The sequence below is a fragment of the Chlorocebus sabaeus genome, chromosome 5, assembly GCF_047675955.1.
Source record: "Chlorocebus sabaeus isolate Y175 chromosome 5, mChlSab1.0.hap1, whole genome shotgun sequence".
In the NCBI taxonomy this organism is placed as follows: domain Eukaryota; kingdom Metazoa; phylum Chordata; class Mammalia; order Primates; family Cercopithecidae; genus Chlorocebus; species Chlorocebus sabaeus.
In genome coordinates this window covers 31,307,567-31,318,770 of record NC_132908.1, presented here as the reverse complement: position 1 = coordinate 31,318,770, position 11,204 = coordinate 31,307,567, and positions in this window count along the sequence as shown.

The window sequence follows — 11,204 nt, the reverse complement described above, 5'->3', positions numbered from 1 at the left end:
TTTCCAGTTTTGAACGGAAGATATTTCCTTTTTCACCATAGCCCTCTACGGGCTTCCATATATCACTTTGCCAATTCCACAAGAACAGCCTTAGCGAAAGGCTTCTTGAAGGGAAAGATGTAACTCTGTGAGATGAATTAACAGAACACAGAGCAGTTTCTCAGAAAGCTTCTTTCCAGTTTTGAACGGAAGATATTTCCTTTTTCACCATAGCCCTCTATGGGCTTCCAAATATCCCTTTGCCAATTCCACAAGAACAGACTTAACGAAAGGCTTCTTAAAGGTAGAGATGTAACTCTGTGAGATGAAATAACAGAACACAGAGCAGTTTCTCAGAAAGCTTCTTTCCAGTTTTGAACGGAAGATATTTCCTTTTTCACCGTAGCCCTCTATGGGCTTCCAAATATCCCTTTGCCAATTCCACAAGAATAGCCTTAGCGAAAGGCTTCTTGAAGGGAAAGATGTAACTCTGTGAGATGAATTAACAGAACACAGAGCAGTTTCTCAGAAAGCTTCTTTCCAGTTTTGAACGGAAGATAATTCCTTTTTCACCATAGCCCTCTATGGGCTTCCAAATATCCCTTTGCCAATTCCACAAGAACAGCCTTAGCGAAAGGCTTGTTGAAGGGAAAGATATAACTCGGTGAGATGAATTAACAGAACACAGAGCAGTTTCTCACAAAGCTTCTTTCCAGTTTTGAATGGAAGATATTTCCTTTTTCACCATAGCCCCCTATGGGCTTCCAAATATCCCTTTGCCAATTCCACAAGAACAGCCTTCGCGAAAGGCTTGTTGAAGGGAAAGATGTAACTCGGTGAGATGAATTAACAGAACACAGAGCACTTTCTCACAAAGCTTCTTTCCAGTTTTGAACGGAACATATTTCCTTTTTCACCGCAGCACTCTATGGGCTTCCAAATATCCCTTTGCCAATTCCACAAGAACAGCCTTAGCGAAAGGCTTCTTGAAGGGAAAGATGTAACTCTGTGAGATGAATTAACAGAACACAGAGCAGTTTCTCAGAAGGCTTCTTTCCAGTTTTGAACGGAAGATATTTCCTTTTTCACCATAGCCCTCTATGGGCTTCCAAATATCCCTTTGCCAATTCCACAAGAACAGCCTTAGCGAAAGTCTTCTGGAAGGGAAAGATGTATCTCTGTGAGATGAATGAACAGAACACAGAGCAGTTTCTCCGAAAGCTTCTTTCCAGTTTTGAACGGAAGATATTTCCTTTTTCACCACAGCCCTCTATTGGCTTCCAAATACCCTTTGCCAATTCGACAAGAACAGCCTTAGCGAAAGGCTTCTTGATGGGAAAGATGTAACTCTGTGAGATGAATTAACAGAACACAGAGCAGTTTCTCAGAAAGCTTCTTTCCAGTTTTGAACGGAACATATTTCCTTTTTCACCGCAGCACTCTATGGGCTTCCAAATATCCCTTTGCCAATTCCACAAGAACAGCCTTAGCGAAAGGCTTCTTGAAGAGAAAGATGTAACTCTGTGAGATGAATTAACAGAACACAGAGCAGTTTCTCAGAAGGCTTCTTTCCAGTTTTGAACGGAAGATATTTCCTTTTTCACCATAGCCCTCCATTGGCTTCCAAATATCACTTTGCCAATTCCACAAGAACAGCCTTAGCAAAGTCTTGTTGAAGGGAAAGATTTAACTCTGTGAGATGAATTAACAGAACACAGAGCAGTTTCTCAGAAAGCTTCTTTCCAGTTTTGAACGGAAGATATTTCCTTTATTACCATAGCACTCTATGGGCTTCCAAATATCCCTTTTCCATTTGCACGAGAACCGCCTTAGAGAAAGGCTTGTTGAAGGGAAAGATGTAACTCGGTGAGATGAATGAACAGAACACAGAGCAGTTTCTCAGAAAGCTTCTTTCCAGTTTTGAACGGAAGATATTTCCTTTTTCACCGTAGCCCTCTATGGGCTTCCAAATATCATTTTGCCAATTCCACAAGAACACACTTAGCGTAAGGCTTCTTGAAGGGAGAGATGTAACTCTGTGAGATGAATGAACAGAACACAGAGCAGTTTCTCAGAAAGCTTCTTTCCAGTTTTGAACTGAAGATATTTCCTTTTTCACCATAGCCCTCTATGGGCTTCCAAATATCACTTTGCCAATTCCACAAGAACAGCCTTAGCGAAAGGCTTCTTGAAGGGAAAGATGTAACTCTGTGAGATGAATTAACAGAACACAGAGCAGTTTCTCAGAAAGCTTCTTTCCACTTTTGAACGGAAGATATTTCCCTTTTCAACCTAGCCCTCTATGGCATTCCAAATATCCCTTTGCCAATTCCACAAGAACAGCCTTAGCGAAAGGCTTCTTGAAGCGAAAGATGTAACTCGGTGAGATGAATTAACAGAACACAGAGCAGTTTCTCCGAAAGCTTCTTTCCAGTTTTGAACGGAAGATATTTCCTTTTTCACCATAGCCCTCTATGCGCTTCCAAATATCCCTTTGCCAATTCCACAAGAACAGCCTTAGCGAAAGACTTCTTGAAGGGAAAGATGTAACTCTGTGAGATGAATTAACAGAACACAGAGCAGTTTCTCAGAAAGCTTCTTTCCAGTTTTGAACGGAAGATAATTCCTTTTTCTCCTTAGCCCTCTATGGGCTTCCAAATATCCCTTTGGCAATTCCACAAGAAGAGCCTTAGCGAAAGGCTTGTTGCAGGGAAAGATGTAACTCTGTGAGATGAATGAAGACAACACAGAGCAGTTTCTCAAAAAGGTTCTTTCCAGTTTTGAACGGAAGATATTTCCTTTTTCACCATAGCCTTCTAAGGGCTTCCAAATATCCCTTTGCCAATTCCACAAGAACAGCCTTAGCGAAAGGCTTCTTGAAGGGAAAGATGTAACTCTGTGACATGAATTAAGAGTACACAGAGCAGTTTCTCAGAAAGCTTCTTTCCAGTTTTGAATGGAAGATATTTCCTTTTTCACCGTAGCCCTCTATGGGCTTCCAAATATCCCTTTGCCAATTCCACAACAACAGCCTTAGCGAAAGGCTTCTTGTAGGGAAAGATGTAACTCTGTGAGCTGAATTAACAGAACACAGAGCAGTTTCTCAGAAAGCTTCTTTCCAGTTTTGAACGGAAGATATTTCCTTTTTCACCATAGCCCTCTACGGGCTTCCATATATCACTTTGCCAATTCCACAAGAACAGCCTTAGCGAAAGGCTTCTTGAAGGGAAATATGTAACTCTGTGAAATGAATTAACAGAACACAGAGCAGTTTCTCAGAAAGCTTCTTTCCAGTTTTGAACGGAAGATATTTCCTTTTTCACCATAGCCCTCTATGGGCTTCCAAATATCCCTTTGCCAATTCCACAAGAACAGACTTAACGAAAGGCTTCTTAAAGGTAGAGATGTAACTCTGTGAGATGAAATAACAGAACACAGAGCAGTTTCTCAGAAAGCTTCTTTCCAGTTTTGAACGGAAGATATTTCCTTTTTCACCGTAGCCCTCTATGGGCTTCCAAATATCCCTTTGCCAATTCCACAAGAATAGCCTTAGCGAAAGGCTTCTTGAAGGGAAAGATGTAACTCTGTGAGATGAATTAACAGAACACAGAGCAGTTTCTCAGAAAGCTTCTTTCCAGTTTTGAACGGAAGATAATTCCTTTTTCACCATAGCCCTCTATGGGCTTCCAAATATCCCTTTGCCAATTCCACAAGAACAGCCTTAGCGAAAGGCTTGTTGAAGGGAAAGATATAACTCGGTGAGATGAATTAACAGAACACAGAGCAGTTTCTCACAAAGCTTCTTTCCAGTTTTGAATGGAAGATATTTCCTTTTTCACCATAGCCCCCTATGGGCTTCCAAATATCCCTTTGCCAATTCCACAAGAACAGCCTTCGCGAAAGGCTTGTTGAAGGGAAAGATGTAACTCGGTGAGATGAATTAACAGAACACAGAGCACTTTCTCACAAAGCTTCTTTCCAGTTTTGAACGGAACATATTTCCTTTTTCACCGCAGCACTCTATGGGCTTCCAAATATCCCTTTGCCAATTCCACAAGAACAGCCTTAGCGAAAGGCTTCTTGAAGGGAAAGATGTAACTCTGTGAGATGAATTAACAGAACACAGAGCAGTTTCTCAGAAGGCTTCTTTCCAGTTTTGAACGGAAGATATTTCCTTTTTCACCATAGCCCTCTATGGGCTTCCAAATATCCCTTTGCCAATTCCACAAGAACAGCCTTAGCGAAAGTCTTCTGGAAGGGAAAGATGTATCTCTGTGAGATGAATGAACAGAACACAGAGCAGTTTCTCCGAAAGCTTCTTTCCAGTTTTGAACGGAAGATATTTCCTTTTTCACCACAGCCCTCTATTGGCTTCCAAATACCCTTTGCCAATTCGACAAGAACAGCCTTAGCGAAAGGCTTCTTGATGGGAAAGATGTAACTCTGTGAGATGAATTAACAGAACACAGAGCAGTTTCTCAGAAAGCTTCTTTCCAGTTTTGAACGGAACATATTTCCTTTTTCACCGCAGCACTCTATGGGCTTCCAAATATCCCTTTGCCAATTCCACAAGAACAGCCTTAGCGAAAGGCTTCTTGAAGAGAAAGATGTAACTCTGTGAGATGAATTAACAGAACACAGAGCAGTTTCTCAGAAGGCTTCTTTCCAGTTTTGAACGGAAGATATTTCCTTTTTCACCATAGCCCTCCATTGGCTTCCAAATATCACTTTGCCAATTCCACAAGAACAGCCTTAGCAAAGTCTTGTTGAAGGGAAAGATTTAACTCTGTGAGATGAATTAACAGAACACAGAGCAGTTTCTCAGAAAGCTTCTTTCCAGTTTTGAACGGAAGATATTTCCTTTATTACCATAGCACTCTATGGGCTTCCAAATATCCCTTTTCCATTTGCACGAGAACCGCCTTAGAGAAAGGCTTGTTGAAGGGAAAGATGTAACTCGGTGAGATGAATGAACAGAACACAGAGCAGTTTCTCAGAAAGCTTCTTTCCAGTTTTGAACGGAAGATATTTCCTTTTTCACCGTAGCCCTCTATGGGCTTCCAAATATCATTTTGCCAATTCCACAAGAACACACTTAGCGTAAGGCTTCTTGAAGGGAGAGATGTAACTCTGTGAGATGAATGAACAGAACACAGAGCAGTTTCTCAGAAAGCTTCTTTCCAGTTTTGAACTGAAGATATTTCCTTTTTCACCATAGCCCTCTATGGGCTTCCAAATATCCCTTTTCCAATTCCACAAGAACAGCCTTAGCGAAAGGCTTCTTAAAGGGAAAGATGTAACTCTGTGAGATGAATGAACAGAACACAGAGCAGTATCTCAGAAAGCTTCTTTCCAGTTTTGAACGGAAGATATTTCCTTTTTCACCATAGCCCTCTATGCGCTTCCAAATATCCCTTTGCCAATTCCACAAGAACAGCCTTAGCGAAAGACTTCTTGAAGGGAAAGATGTAACTCTGTGAGATGAATTAACAGAACACAGAGCAGTTTCTCAGAAAGCTTCTTTCCAGTTTTGAACGGAAGATATTTCCTTTTTCTCCTTAGCCCTCTATGGGCTTCCAAATATCCCTTTGGCAATTCCACAAGAAGAGCCTTAGCGAAAGGCTTGTTGCAGGGAAAGATGTAACTCTGTGAGATGAATGAAGACAACACAGAGCAGTTTCTCAAAAAGGTTCTTTCCAGTTTTGAACGGAAGATATTTCCTTTTTCACCATAGCCTTCTAAGGGCTTCCAAATATCCCTTTGCCAATTCCACAAGAACAGCCTTAGCGAAAGGCTTCTTGAAGGGAAAGATGTAACTCTGTGAGATGAATTAACAGAACACAGAGCAGTTTCTCAAAAAGCTTCTTTCCACTTTTGAACGGAAGATATGTCCTTTATCACCATAGCCCTCTATGGGCTTCCAAATATCCCTTTGCCAATTCCACAAGAACAGCCTTAGCGAAAGGCTTCTTGAAGGGAAAGATGTAACTCGGTTAGATGAATTAACAGAACACAGAGCAGTTTCTCAGAAAGCTTCTTTCCACTTTTGAACGGAAGATATTTCCTTTTTCACCATAGCCCTCTATGGGCTTCCAAATATCCCTTTGCCAATTCCACAAGAACAGCCTTAGCGAAAGGCTTCTTGAAGGGAAAGATGTAACTCTGTGAGATGAATTAACAGAACACAGAGCAGTTTCTCAGAAAACTTCTTTCCAGTTTTGAACGGAAGATATTTCCTTTTTCACCATAGCCCTCTATGGGCTTCCAAATATCCCTTTGCCAATTCCACAAGAACAGCCTTAGCGAAAGGCTTCTTGAAGGGAAAGATTTAACTCTGTGAGATGAATTAACAGAACACAGAGCAGTTTCTCAGAAAGCTTCTTTCCAGTTTTGAACGGAAGATATTTCCTTTTTCACCACAGCCCTCTATGGGCTTCCAAATATCACTTTGCCAATTCCACAAGAACAGCCTTAGCGAAAGGCTTCTTGAAGGGAAAGATTTAACTCTGTGAGATGAATTAACAGAACACAGAGTAGTTTCTCAGAAAGCTTCTTTCCAGTTTTGAACGGAAGATATTTCCTTTTTCACCATAGCCCTCTATGGGCTTCCAAATATCACTTTGCCAATTCCACAAGAACAGCCTTAACGAAAGGCTTCTTGAAGGGAGAGATGTAACTCTGTGAGATGAAATAACAGAACACAGAGCAGTTTCTCAGAAAGCTTCTTTCCAGTTTTGAACGGAAGATATTTCCTTTTTCACCGTAGCCCTCTATGGGCTTCCAAATATCCCTTTGCCAATTCCACAAGAACAGCCTTAGCGAAAGGCTTCTTGAAGGGAAAGATGTAACTCTGTGAGATGAATTAACAGAACAGCGAGCAGTTTCTCAGAAAGCTTCTTTCCAGTTTTGAACGGAAGATATTTCCTTTTTCACCATAGCCCTCTATGGGCTTCCAAATATCCCTTTGCCAATTCCACAAGAACAGCCTTAACGAAAGGCTCTTGAACGGAAAGATGTAACTCTGTGAGATGAAATAACAGAACACAGAGCAGTTTCTCAGAAAGCTTCTTTCCAGTTTTGAACGGAAGATATTTCCTTTTTCACCATAGCCCTCTATGGGCTTCCAAATATCCCTTTGCCAATTCCACAAGAACAGCCTTAGCGAAAGGCTTCTTGAAGGGAAAGATGTAACTCTGTGAGATGAATTAACAGAACACAGAGCAGTTTCTCAGAAAGCTTCTTTCCAGTTTTGATCGGAAGATATTTCCTTTTTCACCATAGCCCTCTATGGGCTTCCAAATATCCCTTTGCCAATTCCACAAGAACAGCCTTAGGGAAAGGCTTGTTGAAGGGAAAGATGTAACTCGGTGAGATGAATTAACAGAACACACAGCAGTTTCTCAGAAAGCTTCTTTCCAGTTTTGAATGGAGGATATTTCCTTTTCCACCATAGCCCTCTATGGGCTTCCAAATATCCCTTTGCCAATTCCACAAGAACAGCCTTAGCGAAAGGCTTGTTGAAGGGAAAGATGTAACTCGGTGAGATGAATTAACAGAACACAGAGCAGTTTCTCAAAAAGCTTCTTTCCAGTTTTGAACGGAATATATTTCCTTTTTCACCATAGCCCTCAATGGGCTTCCAAATATCCCTTTGCCAATACCACAAGAACCGCCTTAGCGAAAGGCTTCTTGAAGGGAAAGATGTAACTCTGTGAGATGAATTAACAGAACACAGAGCAGTTTCTCAGAAAGCTTCTTTCCTGTTTTGAACGGAAGATATTTCCTTTTTCACCATAGCCCTCCATGGGCTTCCAAATATCACTTTGCCAATTCCACAAGAACAGCCTTAGCGAAAGTCTTGTTGAAGGGAAAGATTTAACTCTGTGAGATGAATTAACAGAACACAGAGCAGTTTCTCAAAAAGCTTCTTTCCAGTTTTGAACGGAAGATATTTCCTTTTTCACCATCGCCCTCTATGGGCTTCCAAATATCCCTTTGCCAATTCCACAAGAACAGCCTTAGCGAAAGGCTTCTTGAAGGGAAAGATGTAACTCGGTGAGATGAATTAACAGAACACAGAGCAGTTTCTCCGAAAGCTTCTTTCCAGTTTTGAAAGGAAGATATTTCCTTTTTCACCATAGCCCTCTATGGGCTTCCAAATATCCCTTTGCCAATTCCGCAAGAACAGCCTTAGTGAAAGGCTTCTTGAAGGGAAGGATGTAACTCTGTGAGATGAATTAACAGAACACAGAGCAGTTTCTCAGAAAGATTCTTTCCACTTTTGAACGGAAGATATTTCCTTTTTCACCGTAGCCCTCTATGGGCTTCCAAATATCCCTTTGCCAATTCCACAAGAACAGCCTTAGCGAAAGGCTTCTTGAAGGGAAAGATGTAACTCTGTGAGATGAATTAACAGAACAGCGAGCAGTTTCTCAGAAAGCTTCTTTCCAGTTTTGAACGGAAGATATTTCCTTTTTCACCATAGCCCTCTATGGGCTTCCAAATATCCCTTTGCCAATTCCACAAGAACAGCCTTAACGAAAGGCTCTTGAAGGGAAAGATGTAACTCTGTGAGATGAAATAACAGAACACAGAGCAGTTTCTCAGAAAGCTTCTTTCCAGTTTTGAACGGAAGATATTTCCTTTTTCACCATAGCCCTCTATGGGCTTCCAAATATCCCTTTGCCAATTCCACAAGAACAGCCTTAGCGAAAGGCTTCTTGAAGGGAAAGATGTAACTCTGTGAGATGAATTAACAGAACACAGAGCAGTTTCTCAGAAAGCTTCTTTCCAGTTTTGATCGGAAGATATTTCCTTTTTCACCATAGCCCTCTATGGGCTTCCAAATATCCCTTTGCCAATTCCACAAGAACAGCCTTAGGGAAAGGCTTGTTGAAGGGAAAGATGTAACTCGGTGAGATGAATTAACAGAACACACAGCAGTTTCTCAGAAAGCTTCTTTCCAGTTTTGAATGGAGGATATTTCCTTTTCCACCATAGCCCTCTATGGGCTTCCAAATATCCCTTTGCCAATTCCACAAGAACAGCCTTAGCGAAAGGCTTGTTGAAGGGAAAGATGTAACTCGGTGAGATGAATTAACAGAACACAGAGCAGTTTCTCAAAAAGCTTCTTTCCTGTTTTGAACGGAATATATTTCCTTTTTCACCATAGCCCTCAATGGGCTTCCAAATATCCCTTTGCCAATACCACAAGAACCGCCTTAGCGAAAGGCTTCTTGAAGGGAAAGATGTAACTCTGTGAGATGAATTAACAGAACACAGAGCAGTTTCTCAGAAAGCTTCTTTCCTGTTTTGAACGGAAGATATTTCCTTCTTCACAATCGCCCTCTATGGGCTTCCAAATATCCCTTTGCCAATTCCACAAGAACCGCCTTAGCGAAAGGCTTCTTGAAGGGAAAGATGTAACACCGTGAGATGAATTAACAGAACACAGAGCAGTTTCTCAGAAAGCTTCTTTCCACTTTTGAATGGAAGATATTTCCTTTTTCACCGTAGCCCTCTATGGGCTTTCAAATATCCCTTTGCCAATTCCACAAGAACAGCCTTAGCGAAAGGCTTCTTGAAGGGAAAGATGTAACACTGTGAGATGAATTAACAGAACACAGAGCAGTTTCTCAGAAAGCTTCTTTCCAGTTTTGATCGGAAGATATTTCCTTTTTCACCATAGGCCTCTATGGGCTTCCAAATATCCCTTTGCCAATTCCACAAGAGCAGCCTTAGCGAAAGGCTTCTTGAAGGGAAACATGTAACTCTGTGAGATGAATTTACAGAACACAGAGCAGTTTCTCAGAAAGCTTCTTTCCAGTTTTGAACGGAAGATATTTCCTTTTTTACCGTAGCCCTCTATGGGCTTCCAAATATCCCTTTGCCAATTCCACAAGAACAGCTTTAGCGAAAGGCTTCTTGAAGGGAAAGATGTAACTCTGTGAGATGAATTAACAGAACACAGAGCAGTTTCTCAGAAAGATTCTTTCCAGTTTTGAACGGAAGATATTTCCTTTTTCACCATAGCCCTCTATGGGCTTCCAAATATCCCTTTGCCAATTCCACAAGAACAGCCTTAGCGAAACGCTTCTTGAAGGGAAAGATATAACTCTGTGAGATGAATTAACAGAACACAGAGCAGTTTCTCAGAAAGCTTCTTTCCAGTTTTGAACGGAAGATATTTCCTTTTTCACCATAGCCCTCTATGGGCTTCCAAATATCCCTTTGCCAATTCCACAAGAACAGCCTTAGCGAAAGGCTTCTTGAAGGGAAAGATGTAACTCGGTGAGATGAATTAACAGAACACAGAGCAGTTTCTCAGAAAGCTTCTTTCCAGTTTTGAACGGAAGATATTTCCTTTTTCACCGTAGCCCTCTATGGGCTTCCAAACATCACTTTGCCAATTCCACAAGAACAGCCTTAGCGAAAGGCTTCTTGAAGGGAAAGATGTAACTCTGTGAGATGAATTAACAGAACACAGAGCAGTCTCTCAAAAAGCTTCTTTCCAGTTTTGAAAGGAAGATATTTCCTTTTTCACCATAGCCCTCTACGGGCTTCCAAATATCCCTTTCCCAATTCCAGAAGAACAGCCTTAGCGAAAGGCTTCTTGAAGGGAAAGATGTAACTCTGTGAGATGAATTAACAGAACACAGGGCAGTTTCTCAGAATGCTTCTTTCCAGTTTTGAACCGAAGATATCTCCTTTTTTTACCGTAGCCCTATATGGGTTTCCAAATATCGTTTTGCCAATTCCACAAGAACAGCCTTAGCGAAAGGCTTCTTGAAGGGAAAGATGTAACTCTGTGAGATGAATTAACAGAACACAGAGCAGTTTCTCAGAAGCCTTCTTTCCAGTTTTGAACGGAAGTTATTTCCTTTTTCACCATAGCCCTCTATGGGCTTCCAAATATCACTTTGCCAATTCCACAAGAAGAGCCTTAGCGAAAGGCTTGTTGAAGGGAAAGATGTAACTCTGTGAGATGAATTAACAGAACACAGAGCAGTTTCTCAGAAAGCTTCTTTCCAGTATTGAACAGAAGATATTTCCTTTTTCACCATAGCCCTCTATGGGCTTCCAAATATCCCTTTGCCAATTCCACAAGAACAGCCTTAGCGAAAGGCTTCTTGAAGGGAAAGATGTAACTCTGTGAGATGAATTAACAGAACACAGAGCAGTTCTCAGAAATATTCTTTCCAGTTTTGAACGGAAGATATTTCCTT